This window comes from Ammospiza caudacuta, chromosome 6, assembly GCF_027887145.1.
Source record: "Ammospiza caudacuta isolate bAmmCau1 chromosome 6, bAmmCau1.pri, whole genome shotgun sequence".
Classification (NCBI taxonomy): Eukaryota; Metazoa; Chordata; class Aves; order Passeriformes; family Passerellidae; genus Ammospiza; species Ammospiza caudacuta.
Genome location: NC_080598.1, coordinates 23,188,421 through 23,204,498, shown reverse-complemented (window position 1 = coordinate 23,204,498; position 16,078 = coordinate 23,188,421).

The window sequence follows — 16,078 nt, the reverse complement described above, 5'->3', positions numbered from 1 at the left end:
AATGTCTTCTATTTTTCCTTACCATATTAAGCAAGAAATTATCTGGGAAAATTACACATAAGCTAATTTAAAAGTATACCACACATATATTTAGTGACTAAGAAATACATCATTTTAGTTAATGGTTTCCAAGGCATGTTTTGCTAAAAATATAGAATTTCCAGTGTATAATACAGTCCTATTCCAGATATAGCACTTACTTTTCTGCTAGTTACATGGAAAATACTTCCTGTTGTCATAAGTTCTAGCTATTGTCAGTTGAAATAAGGAATTAAGATAGAAAACATTTCTATTTCTTGCCATCTTTTTTTTAAATTATGCATACAAAATTTTAAAACTGTATTGTTTCCTGAAACATGAACAAATGCTGTCTAAGTGATTAGTGAGATTTAATACTTTTATTTTTTCATATGCAAGTTAAGAACATCTTAATTTTATCACAGCCATTGTGGTAGTCTTTTCCAAAAGGGGTTTTTGAGAATATTATCTGACAAGACAGCCTGTATTTGAATGGCTAAGTATGAGATTTCACTCTAAATAGAAACTGTGGAGATAAAACTATAAGCAAAGACCCTGTGAGGAATCCTTTCTTGACTTCTCATCATTTCTTCCAGTTACTGTGTGATGATTTCTGTTCCAAATTCAAACGGAGAGAAGTCAAACAAGACTGCATTATATTTTTCCTTGCCCCTAAAATCACAGTATGTTTTCAATGAGTTATTTTAGACTCATATGAACTTTCAACACTTTCAGAACAATGTAGTGAGCATTTCAGTGTAGCAGGCAGCATATGTTCTGTCTCACAGAATGGCAGCTACCTCTGCAGACTGCCAAGTCCCATAAATTTAATGGTGCAGCCTACAGAAGGCAGGATCCTAATGGTTATATATATACATAGACAGAAATTCGTGGTGCCAGAAAGGCCCATTCAATCATCTAGTTGGACTTCCTATATATTGAGGGGCTCTTAAATTTCGCAGTGTAGCCCACTGTGTAGGAATAAATACATAGCTAGTCATCTTCATCACCCATGGCAGCTTGGATTGAGCTCCCAGCCTGCAGAGCCTGCAGTGTGCACGGGGCAGGACTGCCACAGCTCCTAGGACAGAGGGAGGGGGTCAACCACAATGGGTGCTTCCCTCTAAACCTGAGCCTTCCAGCCACTTTCTGTCACACCTTTGCTGCTCCCACATAAAGTCTGCATCTTGTGGGCCTGCAGCCACGAGAATGTACAGACAGACTGGCTTCCTCTGCAGCCCAACAAGATGTAGCACTTGAAGGCAGAAGACTTGGGGTGAAAACAGTAAGGTGCTATAGGAAGAGAAAGTAAGATGGCAGGTTCACATTTCTGATGGTGGAATTTTTTGGGATTTTGATGGCCTCCACTCAGCCTAAGGTTACCACTGGTGTCTGCACAGGCTGAAATTCGTGTGTGCCAATCACAGCAAACAGTAAGGCAAGTGGCGTCAACACAGAACACTTCACAGAAAACACCTGACTTGAAGGTCAACACCTTTACAGTGTAAATTCTAGTGTGGGCACAGAAAACCCACCAGGTTTAGAGTGTAATCAAGAAGCCTACAGTCTTTTGAAGATGACTTGGGGATGGACCACAGATAAGTATTGAAAAAATTTGTGCTCATGGTTTTATGTGTGTGCGTGAGGAGATAAGGATGCCTTTCCCAAAGATCACAACATGCAGCAATTCATTAGGAATGCACAGACTCAAAGACACTGAGTTCCTTTACCTTTTCTACTAATCCATATTGCAGAAATGGGATTTAGCACAATGAGACATGGACACTTGATTTAAAATGTGATAGAAACTCACTTTGTAATACTATACTTTGATGTGTGACACCTCTAACATAGGAACAGACTAAGATTTGCTGAACTCAGCCTCCCATGCTGTTTTTGATTGTAGGCATAACTGGCCTGTTCTGATTTATACAACTGTCCCTACCAAGACAAGTACATGTATACCTGACTCAGAGACGAGCTATGAATGCATAGGGGTTCCTATATTAAATACATTTGCTATATGCTCTTTTCTGTCACTACAATGCCTTTTTCTTCATATTTTGCATTCATTTCCCTCTTTCATTAAGCTTGCTTTCCAGATAGTTGGTTAAGTTAATGTATTTGCACTTGACTCATGCATTAATCTCTGCAAACTACACGACATTTTGCATACTGCACACCTTGTCATAAATTATTGCTTGTAGTATGTATAACTCTGTATTTCCAGCCACCATATATAAAGGTAAACCAATGCCTCAGCCACTGCTGCCTCACAAAATAACATTGACAGAAGGAAGCCATTCACAAACAGAGGAATAATGAAGATTTCTTTTCAATCTAATGGGCATTAGGGAAAATATTTTAAAGTTCAGCAAGTAGTTGGAATTTTAATATATAAGTTTACTAACCCAAGTCCTAGAGCTGGCCACGATTTCTAAGAAGGATAAGAAAATGTCACTGTGCTATGAGATAAGGAGTCACTTAATCTTCCCTGTCTTATTCCTTCCTTTGTTCAGTTTTCTTTTATTAACACAAGAACAACAGGTTTCTATAGGTTTTGAATTATTCTTATTTATCTCTCTTTGCTGAAGTTCAGTTCTGTAGTTGAAAAACTAACTAGCTGGGGGTTCACACAGTGTCTGTCACTCCTTGCAAACCGCAGCAGCAATATGAAACAAAACGAGGAGTTTTTAATATATGCAGTGAGGAAAGTTAGATAGAATTTCCCTACCCTTCAAACTGGAGGCACAGCACACCACTCCCTGGATACAGATTACCCCAGCCTCACTGATCCTCCCTCTGGAGTTGTGGGATCTCAGAGTCTGTCCTCATCAGGAAGACAAATTTTCTAGAATCACACCATGTTCCAGTAGAAAAATTAAATTACTCAAAAAAAGCTATTTTTCTGGCTAATATGAAACCCTTCCATCATCAAACAAACAAGAAAATTTAATTAATCCTGACACTCTTTCATTCAGGCATACAGTGGTTAAAGGCAAGAGTGGCAAGCAAAGCTATAAAGTCTTCCGGACAGCAACAAAAGCCTTTTCTTCTCATCATAGCTGCAATAAGATCTGAAATATTCTTAAGGTTCAAATGGCTCTTCTCCTGTCTGATTTCTTGCGTACTACACTTGCACCACTGTCTGAAGGTTGCAGTTTCTCTTTCCCATTTTTTTTGAACTCACACAAAAATGTAGCATGAATATAGCTCTCGTAGAAATCTGCAGCTGTGAGCCCAGAGATGCCCAGGTGAAAGATGCTCAAAGGAAGTTATAAGAGTTTGCTGGGAGTGGTGCTCAGAGCTTTCACTGCGGATTCAAGTTGTAGTAACAGTAACAAAAACCTGTTCAACACATCAGGCAGTAAAAGAAGGTCGTGGGAGAGCTGCAGTTTGAATGCAAGTTTGTGTGTTCACATCCACTGTATATTTTCAAGCCTTTATTTTTTTAACATGAGGAACATATCGGCAAAGCAGGTGTAGTAAGACTGATGTAGTATAGAGTGACACTGCTAAGCGTGATACTCCAGCAATGAAAATCTAGTCCAAACAATAAGGAGGAGCCCAGTCTTTCCTAGGGGCAGAAGACTTATTGCCAAGTTGGAGAATGCTACCTACCTGCTGTGACCTCCTTGATGTCTGCTTTGTATTTTCCTGCATTCTGTGTGATACATTGATCTGCCACACTGCCAAGGTGTGGGATAAATTTGGCACGCCCTTGCTCCTCACCAGTATTGATGCAGTAGCTTTTCTTACACTCCCTTTCCTGAAGGAATGCCTGTCCTCAGCAAAGACTACTTCCTCCCTTTCTTGGTTCAGCTTTGGAATACAATCAAAACTTTGTTTGATTCTGTGGATTCTCCCACATAAATTTCTTTTTATTTCAGAAGTCAATTATATCCATTAATCATAAAGAATCTGGCAATATTATGTGATGTATGTGTGGGGCAATATATAAATGTCAAATCTTGTTGCTGCAGGTTAGAAAGGAAATGCTGTTAATGAAATATGTTTTAGGAACTGAAAAGACCAGAGCATTTCTAGGCTGGAGTTTACCAGCAACTTAAGTACTCCTGTGCCTGAAATTCAGGTGACATATAGGCTTAAATCAGTTATGCCATTTGCAATTGTTTTCAAGCAAATACATGTGCCTTCAGAGATAACATTTAAAGAAAACAAATACTTAGACAATAGACTACTTTTTCTGTTTTCAAATATTTGGGATGGCAAAAATCTTCTATTGCAAAGACACCAACAAAGCATTAATAAATTAAATTAAGAAATTAAGAGGTTTTATAAATTAAGAGGTTTTATATTATGGAAAAAAATACATTATTTCTTTGTTATTGTTCAAGATGTTATTTGTTCAGGAAGCCTACATTTTAAAGGGACAGGATAGAAGGCTTGACTTCAAGCTGGGCTGAATTTCTGTTATGTTGATAATGTCAAAGTCCCCATTTTTGACAGAAGTCTGGTGAACACCCAGGAGAGCTGGCTATTGGCAAATCCCTCCTCATGTGAATTTCTTTTCCCTCTATATTTCTGAATTTCATCTAACTGATGATTATTCTATTTTCAAGGGAAAACATTGTCCTCTGAGTGGTGTTCTGGCCCTTTTCTACATTTAAAGCATTTCCCGGCATTGCCACCAGTAAATGTCACTATCAGACACATTCTTTTGTATTAGATATTAATTAAAGAAAAAAGGGGATCATCATGTGGTAGGCAAGGAATCTGGCAGGGAGATCGAAAACACTGTTTTTTTAGCCCACAAAGTAAAACCTAATATTTTTTTCAGTAGCAACAACAATGTTGAACATGAGGGCAAAAGCATGATTGCTCCTGGAACTGAGAATCTCAAAACAACGGCTTCTGGAGAAGAAACAAACCCCCAGTGATTGCAGTAAAGTGAACCAGATACACTTAATCCCAGAACAGCAGGAAACAAAACAGACTGAGTCACAAGCTGAGCAGTAAGGATTTTTAATAAATTTTCAATTTGGAAAATATTATATGACTGCAAAGAGAAAGATAATACCTTTATGGAAGGAGTAAAATTACCACACGCTACAGCTGCTTCACTACTCTGACCTCAATAGCACACAAGAACAGATTTTTGAAGTAAGGAGGGGAAATGAGGTCTGCATTTTCTTTAATATGAACTTATTTTCAAGATAATAGGTTAATATGACTGGACAAAACATCTGTCATAGAACAGCATGGAAAATGTGGAAATATACTTTAAGCATCTTGCAGGTCTCCTGTACTGCTGCAGAAGCCCAGACCACCCAAAACAAGTAGCTTCCACTGAGAAGCAATAAAACATGAAAAGGAACTTCCCCAAAGACAATGAGATCTCAGCTGGTGTTTGCTACAAAACAGATTGCCCAGCGATTGCAGGGTAGTAGAGAAGAATAAAGTGAGATAATCAGGATAGCAGAGCCATTGTCCCCACTAACCATTTTCTAGCCTGTGTCACTCCCTATGAGGACAAACTGGGTTTAGTTCCTGGGCAGGCTGGACAATTGTATTTCCATGGTCCTGTCTAAACTACTCTGTGTTTTTGCTTCTAGAGGAGCTTATATCACATCTGAAACCCACACAATTAATCCCTTCTAGGGTGCACTTCATGGAAGCAGGACTTATTTCAACATGTAAATACGATGTTCACACTTTTTCCACGTGTTGCTCCCACAGAAGAGAAAATATATGATGTACTATGGACTTCATTGCTTGTTACCATCAAACCTTGACTAAGTAAAATATTGGGGTTTACTCTCCTATCAGGGTAGGAGAGTAAAGGTTTACCATCTCTGAACTAGTGATGAGCATTAAATATCACAATCTCTGTAACTTTCTAGCCCTCAGTCAGTACCCCACAGCATCTGCCTTTACTATCTATAGCTACTGCATTTCTCTTCAGCATCTTTCCCTTGCTGAAATACTTCTGGCTGCTCAGTGGAAATAAATCTGCACACCAATGAAGCCTTGCTGAGACTCACAAGGACTTAAGGCCTTGACTGCAAAAATAACACTTGTACTGGCTTTTAAAAAAGATTGGCAGAAGATGATGCAGAAGATCACCACGCCATTAATGCAAAGTGGCAAAAGCAAAAATTTTTTAGAGCAACTGGCAAATGCTTGGGCTTTTAGCACTTGTTTGAGATTAGCAGATATTTTACTTATATGTGATAAAACAAGCAAAAACCAGCAAGACTTTTTAAAGGATGTTAATATCCTTCTTCCTAAATTACAAATGTTTAGCTTAGCTATTTCTCTGCACTTCGCAGATGACAATTTTTACAGAGGGATTTATCATTTTCCTACTAGTAGTGTTTGAATTTGTTTCTGGCATTTTCAAACTCGATTTTAAACCAAAGCAGAAAGATGAAGGTAAACTAAATCTCTGAGGGAAACAGGGTGGTGCATTTCTTTGCCCTGTAACTGCAGGCAGCTGGGCCAAGGGCTCCTAATGAAATTTCACTGCATTGTTAATCTCCAGCAGTGTGGGCTAAAAAGCAAAGAGCACAGAAAATCACACAAAGTAGCACAACCCCGACACACTATTGACTGGTGTTGGCAAGTGGGGACCTGGCAGAGACTGAATAAGGAGAAATTAAATGAAATAAAATAGGCACAGGCTATGGGAGCTATCATAGCATTTCTGAGTCAGGGAGCATGGCGAGTCACAAGAATCTTCACCAGCAACACAAAGAGGGAGGGTAATAGGATTGAAAGATTAGGAACTGTGTCAGTCTGGCCCAGGGAGTCAGTGGCACAGGCAGCAGGTCTGGTTTGAGTGCACAGTTTGAATTGGGACCTCTACAGTTCCTGCTGAATCATACAAGGACAACACATTTTGAGAAAATTCATTACCATGGCTATTTCTTCTTATTTATTTCTCTTTCTAAGAAACATTGGCAGTATAAATAATAATCAGAACATATGGGCTATGTTACACATTTGAAAAATAGTTTTATGGCACTTAAGTTTCCTCCCTCTATACGTTTCTGAAGGTTTCCAACTCGGTTTTTGGATGCAGGGAGAAGCAAGTCATACCAAAATCCTGATTAGCTGTTGTTGGCCAATTTCCATTCTAATTTTTCCACTACCACTTAAGCTATCCCTCTTGTGAATAAATAAACACACTGAATTGTAAGACTCTTGATCTTTATCCTGGAAATGTACACCTAAAAAAGTTCTTAGACACTGAAAAAATGCACCATTCATTTCTCTGCTATTGTTGCATCAATTACCTCAACATATTTTCAGTGGTTTAGGTGGTTTTTATTTACAATAACATTAACAGCAACATGATACAAATACTTGTTTTATTCTAAATATTTTGGTTTTGCTGGTCTTTGTGAATATGTGTTCCTCACAAAAATCAACCTGTACCAACCAGTCTGAATGCACTTGTCTCCCACTAATTGAATCTAAGCAGTTGATTGAACGTGGCTTACTTGGAGTGCTTGCTCCCACACTTTGATATTTGCTTTTTTAAATTTTAGTTTATGGTTTTGCCTGATAGAATTAGGAGAAGGAAACAAAGCACAAAGTTGCCTGTTAGCTGAAATAACCTGTATTTTCCTTCTTGCTCTATAAGAAGGCATCTTGGCATCCTGCAGCTTTGTTTTTCCTCTTGGCCTCTCCCACTCAGAGAGCAAGAAAGCAGTGTGGAAACAGTCTGGGGATACCTGCTGACTTCATTGCTGCTGCCATCAAGATCTAGAGTTAAATCCAGACCCTTTAAGGAGAATTAGAATAACCAGGCAGTGGCTGATACCATGTCTACATCTAAAAAGCCGAAACAACAGAAGCAGAAAAAAACGGATTCATCTTGTGTTGGTGGGATGGAAATCAGATTAGCCACGACAGACACAGTGAAAGATTTGTCTGCCAGGGCATAGAGATCATTAAAAGCAGAGGAACACCAGGGAAGGCTGTGGCTTGGGAACTGAGTTGCTAGAGCTGCAGCAGCTCACCAAAAGCAGGACAAATGTGAAAGACAACAGCCCCAGGGACTGAAATACTCGGCAGTGCTGCCTTTGTAATGCAAGTACGCTCCTACTCCGTCTGCCTCTGAAGGGCCCTCCTGTCAGGCTGAACAGAGAAGAAAGCCAGAGGTACATGAAACCTTGGCTGCTCTGCTGCAGTGATCACTGAAGAGTTCAGCCAAACCACACAGGCTCTCAGGGGTTTGTGCTAAGAGCCATCCACGGCCACTGAACCCAGGAACTCACATGTGCCTGGGATTTCTCCAGCTAAGGAAAAGTTTCCTTCCTCTTCTTTGAAGACATTTAGGAAATCTTATATTTAGGCTAGAGATGTTTTTGAAAGAGAGAGTTCAAGGCTAGCTTGTTTAAATAGCAAAGCCTTCTTTTGAAAGCGAGAAACCTTCAGTTTCCGATTTCTGTGCATGCCTGATGGGCAGAGGGTTTTATTATCCTAAGTGCTCCTCTAAGGCAGGTGTACTTGGTTTATGGAACAAAACTAAATTGTCATATCTTTTTCCAATATCAGCTACATTATTTCTCCAAAATTTAAACTCTGTATCTCTGTGCCTAGGATGCATGCAAATAATACAGAAGTGGTAAAAAAAAAGGAAGAAAAATTATTTTTTCTATACCTTACTCTTTATTTTACCAGAAAACACAATCAGTGCTACCATGTATGAGTATGATATTCCCTGGGTAAAGCAGCACTCTACTGCATCTATCTATTTATTACACAGTAAATGAATATGGGTTGGGTAAGTGCCACATGAGAGCTGCTCAGGAGCAGTGCAACATTGCCACCATGTGCTCTGCACCGAGAACTGGTTTTATGGAGTCAATAGAGTTACCCTCCTTTCTGAGTCAGAGAAAAAGCAAAAAAAAAAATTTAAGGGTAAGTAATTTCTTCTCAACAAAAATTTTTGTTTTACTGTGGGCTTAGGCACTAGGAAACTATGTCTGGAGCATTGGCCATCAGCCACCAGTCTCTCTACAGAGTCAGCCAGCAGGCAGCACACCTGGGAGTCTCCTTTTGGTCTGTTGTTCTCGTGGGGCACACGAATTGCATTAGGAATTAATGATCCCAGGCTTAAGTGGAAAATTCAAGGACTGAAATAGATCAGGAGGGAGTGTTTTTTTCTAAAAATAACATAGTTCTTTAACATTTTTGCTGAAACTGCCAAGCAGCATCTTTCCTAGAGTAATCCAATGAAAATCACATTCTAGTTACACTGGGAATGATTAGCCATACATGATTGCCTTTCAGGATCACTGACATTTTCAATCACCTTTGACACAACCTTGTTCTTGTTCAAAGGGACTAGGTCTTGAGTAAGTGTGATGCTGATCTCAGCACTAATAGAATTCACAAACAATCTTTGCCTGAATCTTTGCTAGAATGTATTTTTATTCCTCTTGATGAAAAAGGCTTAACATTAAACATAGAACCTTAGTGCAATCAAGCTACAGTAGAGTGAAGGTATGCTATGTTTTTGGTATTTTTCACTTGGGAGAACTGGAGTAGTACATAAATGTATAATGTCTGCGATGGTGGGAAAGGCAAATTTAAATAACAAAGAAGAAACAAGATGTTTTTGTTTCATAATCTCAGTTGATGGGGAGGTGGAGGGCTACATTGAACCATTCATGCCACAGTTGGAAAAGGTCAATATGTGATTGTATCAGCAGTGTGGATACATTTACTGACTACACACAGTCAATTAAGCTTGACCACCACGTTCAAGGTCACTGAAGCCACAGTCCTCAGCTGCTCCAGAGGATGGGCAGCAAACCTGCTGGAACCAGGAAGGGACAGGTACTGAGCTGGCCCTTTCACCCTGTGGGAGACCCTGAGGACACCCTCAGTGAGCAACAAGCAAATTTGAAACGTACCCTCCAGGAAGTTAATTTTTACTGAATTAACTGGCACAAATTGCACCTCTCTACCTAATGCCAGGCATGTCATGCAGCCATAGTGGTTCCTGGCTTTGCCATTCTGGTCAACACTAAATATTTTTATTGGTACACAAGACTAGAAAGTGCATCTGACAGCACTCCTTGCTTAATATTGTTTTCCAGCCCAATTCTGTCACAATTCAAAATGTTAATTATGAAATCTAAGACTTCTAATTAAATTAAATCTCCAAATAATGAACAACATTCTAAATCAGAACTTACCAGTCCCGTGGTACAGTGCTCACAGCCACAATTTTGCACCTCTGAAATTAATTTCTAGTAGAGATTCTCCTTCACACTGCCGCTGGAAATCTTCGTATCTTGTCTCAAGTCTTTCCATAACCACAGTTACTAGCTTCCTTTTATAAACAAATCCCTCATCAGCTGGCCCTTCTCTAAGAACACAGAAAGATCAGACAGCATACTGTTCCTCTTTTGTGCAGCTTTATATTTTTCATTGTTTATGGCCTTGAGACATCAGAAAAATCTGTGATAATATTTTATCTGAGTTTACACAGTTATGAGTTAATTCATGAGACAGTCTCTGGTGATGGAGTCTTTCATTTATTACTCAGCTCTTGGATATTTGATTCTACAGCTCACCAGAAAAGACCTAGCCCACCTCAGCATGAAAAGCAGGATGCAGGCAAATACATTTCCAGCAGATAAGATCCATCAGGGAAAGTGATGTGACCCTGCTGTACTAGTCCAGCAAGACAAGAACATGTCCAATATCAAACAGACATATTAAAAAGATTCCTAATGTTATTTTCTTTCAACAATATAATGTAACATCATTACAAGAACATGCACAATTTGCAAAAAAAAACCATGTTTGTTGTTTCATGTCATATTTAGAACATTTAAATTAAAATTGTCACTTAAAAATCCTATTTTCAGCACATACAACAAATGTAATTTTTTTCAGCTTGAGGCAAAAATTGGTTGCAGAAGCAGCTAGTGCAGCAACCACTCTAGATGCTACTACAAATTTGCTATCAATTGTTCTTAGCTGCACATGATTTTGAGGATTATGTCAGTACATGGCTAACAGACAATCATTTCCACTCCTCATTTCAGAGAAGACAAATAGATAGAAAATAAGACAGAAAATACATCTAAAGCATTCCTAAAGTGGAAGCTGTCTTAGGGCTTGAGGGTTTGGGTTCAGCTTCCAGTGTGGGTACAGGCTCTGAACTTTCCCTGACTCTTCACTGAAATGGATTTTTGTTTACTCCATTCAGCCTCTCTCCTGTATAAAAGGGCCTAATAACTTTTTAGTCACATGCTCTGCGATGAATGGATAATTGCGTCAACCCAGCAAGAGCATGACTCACTAAGTGAGCAATATCCATTTTCAACAGGGAAAAAATATCAGTGTAGATCCACTTAATTGTTCCATGATACAATTTAGCACTGCTATAGCATGTATTAAATTAATTAAAAGACTTTCCTTCCCGTCAAAGGTATAATCAAGGCAATTTTCTTCCAAACATAATCAGAAAACTATGCAAGGAAAGCTTTGCAATATGAGCTATTTTTCATGTGGAAATTTAATTGATTTTCTATAATTTTTCCCCTTTGGGATTCAAATGAAGCTTTACAGAAGTTGTTGCTCTTTTACATGTAATTGGTCCACTTGAACTTTTAGAGCTTACCTGAAACTAGGCCAGCAAAGTACTTCTTTTCTCCCCTTCTTCTGAGACATTGTATCAACAGTCATTAAAAAAAAATGCCTAGAGGTCACAGAAAACTCCAGAGTGCTTAAAACAATTAACATTTATAACAGAGAAATTTTATTGTGAGGTAGCAATCAGTTTCCTCTCCTGTTGAATACATCAGCAAACATCTTTCTGAATCTTAATAATAGAGGAGTGGCTTGAAGAAACACACATTTTTTGTTTCCAAAACACTTGGCACCAGAGGAAAAATTCTATCTGGAAAGGAAAGGTTGGGGAAGGTGAACTGAAAAACAAAATTGAACACTGTTACACCAACAAATAGTAATCAATCCAGATGCTGGTATTCTCCTCTAGTCATTCCTTCAGGGAAGGCAGGGTGAAGCAGGATTACATGGAAGCTTTTTGAAACAGAAAATAAATGAAAACTCCATGCTCCTCTGGGGAGTGTCTTGGTAAGCTGCAGCTCCCAGAGAATTGGCAGCATTATACAAGAGCCCAACTGAAAAAGACAGGGAGTGTCCATGTGTTTGCTGTGTTGATTCTGATAGAGCTAGAGTGGAATGGGAGTACTAAGAGGAATTTGTAACGGCCTAAAGACAATTTTGAAGCTGACGGACCTGAATTTTGCTCTTAATTATTCCAACCAGCAGCACCTCCCTGATTTGGGCAGAACAAATGCTTCACACAAATACCAGCTTAGCCCAATATGCATCTATTCAAATTTACGGATGGTCAGCCAAAGGGTTTCAACAGCTTCTTCAGCTCTCAATATGGAGAAGATTCCCTTTTCCTACTGAAAAATGTAGCAATGCCATGGCTGGTTCTCTGTACCCTATATTATACTGATTGCTGTATAGTAGCAGCTGAGGCCAATAAAGGCAAGGAGAGAAAACAGTAAAAGAAGAATGCCCTGCAAATATAGATTGGATAGACCTTTTGGATTCTGGAAAAAAAAACCAAACTTCACTTATTCCAAAGTAAGATCAAATGTGATGTCATTTACTTCAGCAAAGAGCTCAAGGCTGAGCCATGCAGTCATGAACCAAAGATTACATATAGACACAGGTTTTCATGAAGCCCTGATGGGGTTGTGATCCAGCATTCCATTTCCAAATTCTAATCTAAGTTACCTTTTTAAGAACATAAATTAAAAGGCCTTCTCCTATCTTACTGTGCAATTGTAATGCAGTGAGACTGTTCGAAAAAAGCAGAATATTTAAATAATATATCATTGCTCGTTTTTGCAAATGCTGGCAGTGATGCTTCACAAATGGGCTGCCAGCCTGTGTACAAATCAAGAGTTGGTAGAGATGCTCCGGAACTAAAACAATCAGACTGAACCTGCTTCACTAAATTGAACCATCCTTTTTCCATTACAGGAATTGGAACTCAAGACAGAACAACCTTAACAAGCAAAATTCTTCAAACCTCAACCATTCATTCTCATGTACCTTAATCTTAGAGGAAAAATATTACTGAAATCCAGCTCCTGTCTGATGCACCACTGTGTCCCTATAGCACATTCTCCAATGTTTATTTCCAGGTTTCTTTTAATCGACCTTAGCAAAACAGCTCCAGCAACTTTTCTTTGTGGTACTTGCAGAGTCTAGTGAATCTGAATTTCAGCATGATGTTTTTCCTAAATTTAACATTATTTAATTTTATTTCATTCTTAATTTCATCGCTTCAGAACACTCGAAGTCATGATTTTTTAGTATCATCTTTGAAGGATGTCCTTGATCTGTTGACTCTCAAGCAGTGAGTCAAAAGTATCAAAAAAATATACATTTCAAAAATTAAATTTTGGGAAGTATGGGATTACAAGCAAAGCCAGATAAACACTCATTAGCACACTTGTGAGCAGAGCCCAATCCTGTCAGCTGGGAAATGGTATCAGTTGGCAGCACCTTGTAAAACACACCCTGTAATGTATGCAACCCTATTTCTCTTGAAACAGTTGCCAGCTGAATTTGGTTAGCCTGCTTTCCAGCACCTTCATACCAGGGGGCTTGGGGGTGCAGTGGGGAGGGTGTTATTCAGCTGGCTTTTGACAACCAAGCTTCTCACACGCACATTGCAAAAGAATCAAAAGCAAACATCAAGCATCGCATTCGGAGCACAAGCAACGTTTGGCTGCTCAGCCAACTCCTCTTCCCACTGCATCTCTTCTCCCTGCTGTCAGCAGAAGGATATCCACTGGGCCACTGGGGGTTTGTACAGTTCACATCACTAATGTTCATGAATGGGGAATAAATCCGTGGGATTCAGGCAATGTGTCACAACCCGAAGCAAAGAGCCTTAAACGGATCACAATTTTGTTGTGGGAAATGTTGTTCAGCCATTGAAAGCTGTCAGTATTTTTGGCAGTCTGGATTTTGAAATATATTAGTTAACAGAATCCTTGGTGAGCAGAGGAGACAAAGTGTGAGCAGCTGATTTAAACAAAGGCAATTTGGAATTAAACTTTCATCCAATAAGTAGGCTGACCATTATTTGTATTTTCCTGATTGTTTTGACAGCTTTGCAAATTCCAAGCATGAGCATGAAATGCTAACCATGCTTTGATGTTTCCTGGCCCACACACCAGCCTTCCATCTTTTTTACTTTAAAATTTTATCCAGCAGGAAAGTAGCTCATTGGATTAATGTAGTGTCAACTTCTGGAAAGCTAGTAGCAAAACTGACATAGAAAAGACAAAATCAAATATAAGGAAAAGAGGATGAAAAAATGCACTCCAGCATTTTTCTCTCAAACACCAAATGTACAGTCTGCAGCAAATCTAAATGGCAGAATCAAGACTTTAGGTAATCAGTAGAATTTTTCCTCTTGCTAAGTTATTCTGAGGAGCATAAGCAAGATCATAAATGACACTTGCTTCTTTCTAAGAAATAGGCACATCATATTGCACCTTTCAAGTTCTTATACACCTGGACATAAAAGCAGATGGATTCAAGAAAACAGAGCTTACTTGCTACAAGTTCACACCTGCTCTTCAGAAACTGCCACAAGAATCTTCAACCACAACAGCTACAGAAGAACAAACTTTGTTGTAACATATGATAGAATGAGGCTAAAGCCTTTATTTATGGTGCCAGCACTGCCACAAAATATACTGAAGAATCTCACACAAATTTTAATCTCATTTTAATGGCTCAAGAGATAACTGTTGTATATCCACATGAATTACAAGATGTTTACACTAATTTTTCAGTTGGGCATTGAAAGGCTTTCAAGAATTGCATGAAGTTAACAGAATATTTTAGTATTGTTCACTCTCCAGAAAAATAACATTTTTCATTTAATTCTACTATCTTTAGAGTCCTTTTATCCACGATCTTCATACAGAGTGCATTATGCCAATTTTCACATTTCATTGGTTCTTTTTATACAGGCAGGTCTCTCACTGCTTTGGGTTTTTTAGTCCAGATCAGTACTATGTGGTTGCTAGAGAAATGTTTGATTAGTGATTTTTAAACTTAAGCATCTATTTCCCCAAAGTCTGGGAATATTCAGATCAAAGAGAGCTTTGAATATAGAGTTTCTACAATCTGAAATTCAGTGTGAAGTTAGATTCAGGAATGTTGTTCAGATCTATTTTTCCTCATTCTTTTGGAATGTTTATGTGGAGAGATGTACTGAACAAGATACCACAGAGTACATAAAATTTTAGATCATAAATCAGGAGAATTTTATTATCTGTCCTTTTTGGAAGTGCTGTAAATGAGACAAATATTTCTGCATTTTCATAAGGCATTAAAATTGATTTTCATTTTAACTGTGGGGCACTGCAATTGCAAATAAAGCAGCTTGTCTATAAAAATGACAGTACCTTTTAGCACTTGCTGTTCTTCTTAGAAACTTGTCACAGCCAAGCCCTAAAACCATTTTCAGTCTAATTTGCGGTATTTCACAGCCCATACACCTGCAACGCAGGCTTACAGTGTCTTGCCAGCAAAACACAAGGTGCCACCAGCAATCACAAACTCACCAAACTCCCCGTTTTTGAGATGTTCTACAACTCAGCACCGCGGCAGAGAAAGCTGTGTGCCGTGTTTTCCCCAGGGATGAGCAGACTCGGAGCACCTGGCATGGGTGTGTGTGCCGGGACGGGCAGAGGCAGGCGGCTCCCAGCCGGGGCCCGGGACACATGCGGCCCTGGGCCCAGCTGTGCCAACCGACAGCTGCCACAAGAAAGCGCCGCGCGGTGGGAATGCCCGCGGCTGCCAGCAGCGCCGGCTCTGCGGGCACGGAGCCCCTTCCCGAGGCCAGCAGAACCCTGAGCACGGCTCAGCCCCGCTCGGGCGTTCGCAAAGGCAGGGGCTGAGCGGCAGCCCGGCATGGAGGGCAGCGAGCTGCCTGCTCAGCACGGCCCAGAAAGGGAACGGAGCCCAAGGAATCCCTGAGCCAAGCCTTGTCCTCAGGAGC